The sequence below is a fragment of the Lepisosteus oculatus genome, chromosome 14 (assembly GCF_040954835.1).
Source record: "Lepisosteus oculatus isolate fLepOcu1 chromosome 14, fLepOcu1.hap2, whole genome shotgun sequence".
Taxonomy (NCBI): Eukaryota; Metazoa; Chordata; class Actinopteri; order Semionotiformes; family Lepisosteidae; genus Lepisosteus; species Lepisosteus oculatus.
In genome coordinates, this window is record NC_090709.1 from 9,021,927 (window position 1) to 9,033,385 (window position 11,459).

General features: G+C 49.2%; 1 non-coding gene across 1 annotated transcript; it reads right to left on the reverse strand.

Annotated features, from left to right (window-relative positions):
* Positions 1-2,645: 2,645 nt before the first annotated feature.
* On the reverse strand, positions 2,646-2,718 carry trnaf-gaa (transfer RNA phenylalanine (anticodon GAA)). Its single transcript has one exon. It is a non-coding gene; the product is annotated as a tRNA-Phe (tRNA).
* Positions 2,719-11,459: the final 8,741 nt, after the last annotated feature.

Sequence of the window (11,459 nt, forward strand, 5' to 3'; positions counted from 1 at the left end):
TTTTTATTTACTGGGGGAGAGACAGAGGTGTTCAAGATACTGGAAATCCTCCCGTTTCCGAGAGGGGTAGTGCTTATGGAGTGTGAGTTGCTACTGTAGTGCCCAGTAAGAGTGAGATCTGGTGTCCTATTCTAGGCTGCACAAACTGTCTAAAATAAACACAAGGAAGGAATTGTCAACAGGGGCTTGGTGTAAAGTAGGCCTTCCTTCCTTAGCAAAGGAACAATACTGGTGCACAAACATCAGTGAATAATGGTGCAGTTAGAATCTCGGAGGTCTTGTCTTATGGGCGTTGGTTTCACAGCAGTGGTATTGGACAGTCATGAGAAGTATTAGGATTGAGACTGGAGATCCCAGTACTTGATCCGGAAGACAGGTGTTCACAACCACCTCTACCAGCAGCAAAGACTGTGTAGATTGAGACTGAACGCTTACTACACAAAGCCTCTCCACTGTTTCAGTGTCCCATGTCATGAATTTCAAGTGAATCCTAGTCTCCCTTTGTGACTACCTATAATTTGCACAAATCATGATGGCCCACTAACAATGTCAATTTTTAGCCCTACTGCACTGCCCTATTAAAGCTTCAAGGTTTTAGGATAAACTATTTTATAAAATGGTTCCAAAGGTGGCTTCTCGAAGTACTTGACATAATTACAATTAGAATACACAGGATAAAACAGTTCCAATAGACAGAGGAGACCATGGATGGTGGTACTAAGGAAAGTAGAAGCAGAGGGGTAAAGAATGGAACCAGTTCAGTAAAGGCTCTTCTACAGAAGAAGGTGTTGAGTCTGAATTTGAAGGATTTTAGGGAAGGTGACTCTGGTATCCTTGGGGAGAGAGTTCCAAAGCTTGGGGGCATAACAGCAGAAGGCCCTGTCACCCATACAGTGTAGACAGGCTTGGGGGACAGTTAGGAGACCAGAATAAGAAGAGCGAAGGTTATGAGGTGGGGAGCAGGGTGATAATAGATCAAACTGCTACTGAGGTGCAACTGAAATGTGATGGCATGTTCTACAATTTATGCAAGAAAGGGTAATGTTAGGCTTTTATGGACCGTTGGTACAACAGCAGTGTTCAAGGATTCATTTCTAATATTGAGGACAATGGGTTATATACCCATCGTTCTTACCAAAGGATCAGAGACCTTTTGCTATATAAAAAGACTCCTTTCCACCACTAATTTATACAGGTTTGGTTCATTTGGGTTTTATCATTTAAACATTTAAGTGAAGTCATTGTCCTGCTCGCAGCCGAGCCCGACACACGGTACAGTCTGGTTTCTGTCGCTGGGCGCTCACCCTGCGGTCCATATGGGTCCTAATGCCCCAGTATACGGCAGTGGCAATTTCCCTAAGGAAACAAATACTCCACATTAGTCTGAATGCCACATTCTTCATTGGTCCCATAACATCACAGAAATATAAAAACAAAACTACTCACTCTTTAATCTCGTCTAATCCAAGACACACCAAATATCACAGTCTTCTTTTAACACACGTGCTGTGATTCCTCTATGTAGCAGAAATGACAACCGAGGAGCCAAGAGATCATTTCAGCATTTCGCGTCTGAACGGAAAACACAAACGACCAACTTGGAATGACTTGCTTTTGACACTTTTCAAAGCGTTCTTTGTGCACGACAACTGCGCCACCAAGCAAACTACATAAATATGAGAAAACACGCAAGAGAGTTGTCACTCAGAGTGTCGAAGGGTCGATGTATACTGGGGCTCAGTTGAAATACAACGTCAGGACTTTTCCGAATTATGTCACACAAAGAGAGCACAGCCTTTTCCACCCTGCCACATGTAACTTGGTAACTCGCCGTGATCGTATAGTGGTCAGTACTTTGTGTTGTGGCCGCAACAATCCGGGTCACGGCAGAATAGGGGCGTCTGCTTTTACTACTTGCACGAATTAAGGCAAAAAAAAGCCAATCGATGTGAACGAACGGCGCTTTACAGAGGAGTACTGCCTGACTGGATCGTTGATGAACGACAGAGGCCACTCTGACCTCTTCTCAGTTTTCTTCAATGACTTACTAAGGATCTTCTTCACATTCGCCCATGCAGGGGAAGCCAGTTACACCAAAGCAAACGCAGGAAAGGGCATTTCAAGCAGAGACCAGGAGGGACTTGTTTACACCGAGAGTGGTCGGAGAATGGAACAATGCGCCCAGCCCTGTTGCTGGAGCCGATTCTTGATGAGATCTTGGGCTCACTAAGAGGCCCCCGCTGGATGCTAATCTTTCTGTTGTTCTTGCAGGTCCTGCGCTGCTTTTGAGCCGACAGAGCTCGTCCTGGTCTGTCGGCACAGCCCAATTGCAAATGATCGGCTCCGCGTACAGAAGGAACGTGCATTTGGTACAAGAGTGCACGAAGGCACCGGAAATACATTGAGAACAAATGACCAGTCGCTCAAGACCTCGATGAAGTACAGGAGCGTGCAAAACAAGGCTGTTTCAACCCGGTCTCGAACCGGGGACCTTTCGCGTGTTAGGCGAACGTGATAGCCGCTATACTACGGAAACCTGCAGGGACTGCTGCTGGTGTCTCACTTGCGTTTCGGGCTGAGAAAGGGAGGCGACACTTTAGGCAGGGGGCGCTGGAGAGAGGAACAAAGGGCGCGATGAAACAGAATGCCGAAACCCGGGATTGAATCAGGGAGCTTTAGATCTTCAGTCTAACGCTCTCCCAACTGAGCTATTTCGGCGGTGTGCAAAGCCCACAGCCACCTCCTCCAGCCTTCCTGTGTTGCGGAAGCGCACCAAGCGCACCAAGAGGAGCGGAAGAGTGTTGCAGGAACGTCACTCAAAAGGAAAGGAACATGTGACCGGTCGCTCAAGACCTCTGTGAAGTACAGGAGCGTACAAAAAGAGGCTGTTCCCGTCCGGTTTCAAACCGGGGATTTTTCACGTGGGAGGCAAACGTGATAACCGCTGCACTACGGAAACGGTGAGAAAAGGGGGCCACCGGCAGTGAGTATTCAACCTTATTGCATTACTGCTCCCAACCAGTTGATATCAATTTAATTCCTAAGGGTTATGTACATGTTTTGAGTATCTCATGTAGAAGTTGTAAACAAGTTCAATTACGAAACGGTCTAAATGAATGATATACTTATGTCCTCTTGATATGTGTAACTCTTTGTAACTGAATGAATTTATATCTTTTGTATTCTGATAACCCTTACGATAAGATCTGTTAGGTTTGTATGCATATTCTATATATTAACAAATGTATCCTCGTGTATTAGTACCTGTGTGTGCGTTGTTTGAGTTATGTCGCATGGTTGGATTCTAAGACCATTAAAATAATCAATTTTGTGATTTACTGCCACAAAAATAATTGTCCCAGTAAATGCCCAAACCCCTACAGAACTGGTGCCTCGTGAGAGAACACTACAACAGTGTGTGATATCCTGTCCCAGCCTGAGGAGCAGACAGCAAGCCTGTCTCTTAATAATACTAATAATACAGTGTGTGATTCCCTCCCCCAGCCAGAGTAACAGACAGTGAGCCTGTCTCTCAATAATAATACAGTGTGTGATCTCCTGTCCCAGCCTGGGAAACAGTGAGTCAGCCTCTCAATAATTATAATACAGTGTGATCTACTGTCCCAGCCAGAGGAACACACAGTGAGCCTGTATCTAAATAATAATAATACAGTGCGTGATCTCCTGTACTAGCCTGAGGAACAGACAGCGAGCCTGTCTCTCAATAATGATAACCTAGTGTGGAATGTCCTGTCCCAGTCTGAAGGACAAACAGTGAGCATGTCCCTCAGTAATAATAGAACAGTGTGTGATCTCCAGTCCCAGCAGGAGGAACAGACAGTGAGTCTGTATCTCAATACTAATAATACAGTGTGTGATCTCCTCTCCAAGCCTGGGGAACACTGAGGCTGTCTCTCAATACTAATAATACAGTGTGTGATATCCTGCCCCAGCCTGAGGAACAGACAGTGAGCCTGTCTCTCAATAATAATAATACAGTGTGTGATTTCCTGTCCCAGCCTGGGGAACAGTGAACCAGATACTCAATAATAATAATACAGTGTGTGATCTCCTGTCTCAGCCTGGGGAACACTGAGCCTGTCTCTCAATACTAATTATACAGTGTGTCATTTCCTGCCCCAGTCAGAGGAACAGACAGTGAGCCCGTCTCTCAATAATAATAATACAGAGTATGACCTCCTGTCCCAGCCTGGGGAACAGTGAGCTTGTCTCTCAATAATAATAATACAGTGTGTCATTTCCTGTCCCAGCCTGAGGAACAGTGAGCCTGTCTCTCAATAATAAAAATACAATGTGTTATCTCCTTTCCCGGCCTGGGGAACACTGAGGCTTTCTCTCAATAATAATAATACAGTGTGTGATCCTCTGTCCCAGCCTGAGGAACAGACAGTGAGCCTGTCTCTCAATAATAATACAGTGTGAATTCCTGTCTCAGCTTGTGGAACATACAGTGAGCCTGTCTCTCTATAATAATAATATAATGTATGACCTCCTGTCCCAGCCTGGGGAATATACAGTGAGCCTGTCTCACTATAATAATAATACAGTGTGGGATCTCCTGTCCCAGCCTGAGGAACAATGAGCCTGTCAATCAATAATAATACAGTATGTGATGTCCTGTCTTCGCCTGAGGAACAGAGAGTAAGCCTGTCTCTCAATAATAATAATACAGTGTGTGATCTCCTGTCCCAGCCTGAGGAACAAACAGTGAGCCTGTCTCAAAATAATAATAATACAGTGTGGGATCTCCTGTCCCAGCCTGGGGAACAGTGTGCCAGACTCTCAATAATATTAATAATAATAATACAATGTGATCTACTGTCCCAGATTGAGGAACAGACAGTGAGCCTGTCTCAATAATAATACAGTGTGTGACCATCTGTCCCAGACCGAGGAAAAGACAGTGAGTCTGTCTCTAAATAATAATAATACAGTGTGGGATCTCCTGTCCCAGCCTGGGGAACAGTGAGACAGACTCTCAATAATAATAATACAGTGTGATCTACTGTCCCAGCCTGAGGAACAGACAGTGAGTTTGTCTCTCAATAATAATACAGTGTTATCTCCTATCCCAGCCTGGGGAACAGACAGTGAGCCTGTCTCTCAATAATAATAATACAGTGTGTGATCTCCTGTCCCAGACTGAGGAACAGACAGTGAGACTGTCTCTCAATAATTATAATAACACTGTGTGAGCTCCTGACCCAGCCTGGGGAACATACATTGAGCCTTTCTCTCTATAATAATAATTCAGTGTGGGATCTCCTGTCCAACTCTGAGGAACAGACAGTGAGCCTGTCTCTAAATAATAATAATACAGTGTGTGATCCTCTGTCCCAGCCTGAGGAACAGACAGTGAGCTTGTCTCTCAATAATAATAATACAGTGTGTGATCTCCTGTCCCAGCCTGAGGAACAGTGAGCCTGTCAATCAATAATAATACAGTATGTGATGTCCTGTCTCAGCTTGAGGAACAGAGAGTAAGCCTGTCTCTCAATAATAAAATAGTGTGTGACCACCTTCTGTGGTCTGTTTCAAATCTGCCCGCGATGAGACACCGAGGAGAAATGGAGAGCCCTAGTCGCGCTAGAAAATCACCCGGGAAAGAGACTTTCAATGTAGGAAAGAAAAGTCGTTAGTAACAGACATAATATGTTTGTTTTGTTTTTTTAATCGCTGCGATGTGTGACTAAGCTCATAGGACTAAGAGTTGCCCCCTTTGTCTAGATCTGGTTACCTGCTCGTCGCTGGTGGGCCAGATCGTGTCCCCCGTCACTACACTGGGGCATTAAGACCCACACAGACCGCAGGGTGAGTGCCCCCTGCTGGCCCCACTGAGAGGTCGTATCCCACCTCCTCTGCTCTCTGCGAAAAGGAGTATCTTCAGGCCCTGACATCCCACCCCTGCCACTCTCTGCGTAAATAAGTATCATCAGCCCTGACATCCCACCCCTGCCACTCCCTGCGTAAAGAAGTGTCGTATGGCCTTGACATCACACCCCCACCACTCTCTGCGGAAAGCACTGCCGTATAGCCCTGACACCCAACCCTCCACTCTCTGCATTAAGCACTGTCGTATAGCCCTGACACCCACCCCTCCACTCTTTGAATAAAGCAGTGTCGTCAGGCCCTGACATCCCACCCCCGCCACTGTCTACGTAAAGTAGTATCGTCAGTGCCTGACATCCCACTCCCGCCACTCTCTGCATAAAGCAGTGTTGTCAAGCCCTGACATCCCTCCCCCGCCACTCTCTGTGTAAAGCACTGTCGTATGGCCCTGACATCACACCCCCACCACTCTCCGCGTAAAGGACTGCCGTATAACCCTGACACCCACCCCTCCACACTCTGCCGAAAGCACTGTCGTATAGCCCTGACATCCCACCCCTCCACTCTCTGCATAAAGCAGTGTCGTCAAGCCCTGACATCCCACCCCCACCACTCTCTGTGTAAAGCAGTGTCATATGGCCCTGACATCCTAGCCCCACCACTCTCTGTGTAAAGCAGTGTCATATGGCCCTGACATCTCACCCCCACCACTCTCTTTGTAAAGCACTGTTGTATGGCCCTGACATCACACCCCCACCACTCTCTGCGGAAAGCACTGTCGTATAGCCTTGACACCCACCTCTCCACTCTCTGTGTAAAGCAGTGTCATCTAGCCCTGACATCCCACCCCCTCCACTCTCTGAATAAAGAAGTGTCTTATGGCCCTGACACCCACCCCTCCATTCTCTGCATAAAGCAGTGTCGTCAGGTCCTGACATCCCACCCCTCCACTCTCTGCGTAATGTGGTATCGTCAGGCCTTGACATCCAACCCCCGCCACTCTCTGCGTAAAGCAGACATGTTACAGACATTTACAACAAAGACATATTATAAAATATTGACATATACTGTAGGCGGCTGGAGCATTATTGGGAGACAGACTCACTGTTCCTCAGGCTGTGACAGGAGATCACATACTGGGCTGCCAGATCAACTGAGTTCCCTCCTCCCTCTCCCAGTAGGATTGGGACCCGTTGTGATTCTGGCAGGTGTGGGAACTCTGGGATTAGATTTCTGAATTTCGGGAAGAATGTTTCTCTAATCCCAGAGTATCTGTCACAGTGCAGTAGGAAGTGCACCTCTGTCTCTATTTCTCCCCGCTGGCAGTGGGAGCACAGCCTGTCCTCTCTGGGCAGCCAGGTCTGCCTGTGTCGCCCAGTTTCTATGGCCAGGTTGTGGTCACTGAGCCTGTACTTCGTCAGGGTTTGTTTCTGTTTGTTATTTTTTATTTTGGTCAAATATTCAGCTAGTGTGTATTGTCTGTTTAAGTTTCTGTAGCATTCCAGTTTATGTTGTGTTTGTGTGTGTGTGTCCCAGTGTGTGACATATTGCTGTTTGATCTGTGCTGTGATGTGGTTGAGTCTGGGTTGTGGTGCCCTAGCAGTGCTGTCCTGAGGCTGGTTAGTGTCGGTGTCAATCACTGCGAGTGTGATCTCAGCAGAGTCTCTGTACTCTTGGGACACTTGACTCACCTGTCTCTCTCTTTCTCTCCCTGTGCTGTCCCTCTCCTGCCCCCTCTCTCCCTCTTCGGACTCCAGCTGGAGGAGGTCCAATCACCACCTCCTGTGAGACAGAAGAAAAATAAGGTGGGTAATGCTCTGATCCTCTCTTTACTCCTGTCCAGTGTCCAGTCAGTGTCCAGTCAGTGTGTCTGTATGAACCCCTCTCTCTCTCTCAGTGCAGTGTTCATGTACTGGAGTGTCCAGTCATGTGTCTGTATGAACCCCTCTCTCTCTCAGTGCAGTGTTCATGTACTGGAGTGTCCAGTCAGTGTGTCTGTATGAACCCCTCTCTCTCTCAGTGCAGTGTTCATGTCCTGGAGTGTCCAGTCATGTGTCTGTATGAACCCCTCTCTCTCTCAGTGCAGTGTTCATGTACTGGAGTGTCCAGTCAGTGTGTCTGTATCAACCCCTCTCTCTCTCAGTGCAGTGTTCATGTCCTGGAGTGTCCAGTCAGTGTGTCTGTATCAACCCCTCTCTCTCTCAGTGCAGTGTTCATGTCCTGGAGTGTCCAGTCCGACTCTTAACGTGACTCTCCTGTCTCTGCTTCAGAAGCGCTGGTGGGTCTTTTTAAACTCCCTGAGCTGCGTGTCGTTGGAGACAGATGATCAGGACGAGCCGATGGAGGCGGCGGAGACCGTAGCTCAGGAGAGGAAGAGCGAGGGAGAGGAGGAGCAGGCTGCCGGGAAGGACAAGAAGAGGAAGAGGAGGTGCAGGTGAGCAGACAGGGGGGCGCCGCCCGGTCGTGTCTGTGATTCAAGGAGGAGTCTCCTCTTGCTGTTTGATGTCATGGTGATGTCTGTGTCTGTGTCCCTCACACCTGCAATAACAATATTCTTTCCAGGTTCCTTTCCTGGTTCTGTGCCAGCTAAGAACTGGACTGGACTGGACTGGACTGGAGTTGAGGGACGCCAGACTGGACTGCACTGAAGCTGAGGGGCCCCAGACTGGACTGGACAGGAGCTGAGGGACACCAGACTGGACTGGACTGGAGCCTAGGGACACCAGACTGGACTGGACCGGAGCTGAGAGACACCAGACTGGACTGCACCGGAGCTGAGAGACACCAGACTGGACTGGACTGGAGCTGAGGGGCCCCAGACTGTGCTGGACCGAAGCTGAGGGACCCCAGTCTGTGCTGGGCCGAAGCTGAGGGACACCAGAATGTGCTGGACCGAAGCTGAGGGAACCCAGTCTGTGCTGGACCGAAGCTGAGGGACCCCAGTCTGGACTGCACTGGAGCTGAGGGGCCCCAGACTGGACTGGACTGGACTGAAGCTGAGGGGCCCCAAACTGGACTGGACTGAAGCTGAGGGACCCCAGACCCCAGTCTGGACTGAAGCTTGTAATTTTTGTTCTTTTGTTAAGCATCAATAAAAATTTTTTTTTAAAAATCTGTTTAGCTTTTGGTTTTTTCCCTCCCCCCCCCCCAAAGTTGCTGCTGGGAGAGGTGTGAGTTGGGCCAGCAGGGGGCGCTATCACCCTGCGGTCTGTGTGGGTCCTGATGCCCCAGTATAGTGACAGGGGACAGTGGACTGTAAACAGGCGCCGTCCTTCGGATGAGACGTCAAACCAAGGTCCTGACTCTCTGTGCTCATTAACAATCCCGGGGTGTTTCTGGAGAAGAGTAGGGGTGTTACCCCACTATCCTGGCCTGATTCCCCCCCTGGTCTTGACCCATCATGGCCTCCTAATCACCCCCCTCTCTGAACTGGCTCCATCCCTCTGCTCTCCTCCCCACTGGATCCCCCTGACCTGGGAAGAGCTCTGAGTGGAGAGTCCAGACGAATTAATTATTATTATTATTCGTGCTGCACTGGGCTTCAGTTCTGGCAGTGAGAGGGGGACTCTGTGATCAGTACAGATACTTATGACTGTATAATAATACACGATAGAAATGGAAAACAGGGTAGCGCTGTAGTCTCTTCGAAACGTTTTGAACTGCCAGAAGAAGTTTTCACAACCCGGACTCGTGAAGGTACAGGTCTTCTCCCATTGTCCGGAGCAAGGTGTATGGTGTCCTGGTGATTTCTCCCGTTTTGAACGGAGTTTAATGTCGCGTTTCTACTTTATTAGAGAGAGGCACTGAACATCCTGTGATGGACTGCTGTCCTGTCCAGGGTGTGTGAGTGTGTGTGTGTCCTGTGATGGACTGCTGTCCTGTCCAGGGTGTGTGAGTGTGTGTGTGTCCTGTGATGGACTGCTGTCCTGTCCAGGGTGTGTGAGTGTGTGTGTGTCCTGGGATGGACTGCTGTCCTGTCCAGGGTGTGTGTGTACTGTGATGGACTGGTATCCTGTGAAGGACTGGTGTCCTGTCCAGGGTGTGTGTGTGTCCTGTGATGGACTGGTGGATCACAATATTAATTCTCCTCCTTGATTCCCTCCTTCATCGCCAGAGTGAAAGCGGGACACGGCAGTAAAAGCTCAGCCCTGCGGCTGGTGGTCCTCTTGGCCACATGGGGGCGCTGTGGCTCCACGGGGGGGGGTTATGTTCAAGTCCCGCTGGGAATCGCACCGACGCGGCGGAGTTCGTGAACATCCCAGACACCAAGAAAACGAGAGAGAGAAAAAAGGTCGTTTTCGGGGTTCAAGAAGCATCCCCGAGATTCAGGGAGTTTCCCCGCTGAGCTTACTCTGCCGAGAACACGCAGGTTTTATTTTTTTCCCGTTCCCCCCCTCACACAGGCCGTTTCTGTAGCGTGAAGTTGTGTTTTTTTGCGCGGCGGTCCGTGAGGGGCAAAATTGTATTTATTTTTTTCCACGGTCTGAAACAGAAACGGCCGGGTGGTGTTGTAGAGAGGTCGACGTGCCTGGTTTTCCTCGTCTGCGAAGCCCGTTTTTTTTTTGGGGGGGGGGGGGTTGTGAGGTCCCACGCAGCGCTCTTAAAAGCAAATGGTGTTTCTTTTCCCCGCATGACGGGGGGGATCCCGTGTTTTTTGGACGTGGCGTGGCCCGAAATTTCCGCCCTTGGCCGCTAGAGGGGGGTGGAGGTTGGTCTTTCTTTGACTTGGGGGTCGGGGGGGGTGCTAATTTCACTGAACCAAACCCCACGGAAACCCGTGTTGGACGTGGGGGTGCTGAATGCGCCCTCCACATGATTTTGTTTTTAAATTCAAGTGCAGCTTTTGTAACCCTTGGGCCGGAAACAGCTGGACCCGTTTCCCCTTCCTGTCCGAGGTGGCGACTACCGGGGTCGTACAGGGACACCCGGCTGGCCGCTGAGAGTTGGAAAAATAAAATGTCCACCTAAAAAAAAAAACAACCGCGAAAAATGTCGGCCATTTTTGTTTCGCGGCCAAGCCGTGAGCGCGTCGGGGGCGACGTCACGGGGGCGTCACAATGAGCCGCCTGACGTCACAGAGCGGCGGAATCTAGCGGGGGGGCGGCGCCAGAGCCTCGTGAGCTCAGAGGAGTGAAGAGAGAGGAGGAGGAAAGGACTATATAGCGCTTTCTAAACACGTGTTTCTTCCAAAAAAGATTCGTGGGTTACTTCGACTTCAATCAAATAATAGTTCCAGCTTCAGATTCACTCTGAAGTATCCCCGTGAAATCGGTAAGTCAGTTAAAAATGCCGCTGTCGAGAAATAACAAAATAAGTTGAGAAATAAGTTGTTTTTTTTTCCCGTTACCCCACTCTTATGGGTGTGATCGTGCTGTAAAAAGATATTGAGAGGAGGTGCACCTCTACACAGAGAGTGGTGGGGGTGGGGAACAAGCTGCCCAGCCCTGTGGTTGAAGCCGATACCCTGGCTTCTCTCCAGACACAGCTGGGTGAGCTCCTCCAGTCAGGACAGGAGGCTCTACTATACACAGAGGGGGGCGGGGGTGGGGAACAAGCTGCCCAGCTGTGTGGCTCCGCCCCCTCCACTCCCCTCTGTGACTCTGCTTGTC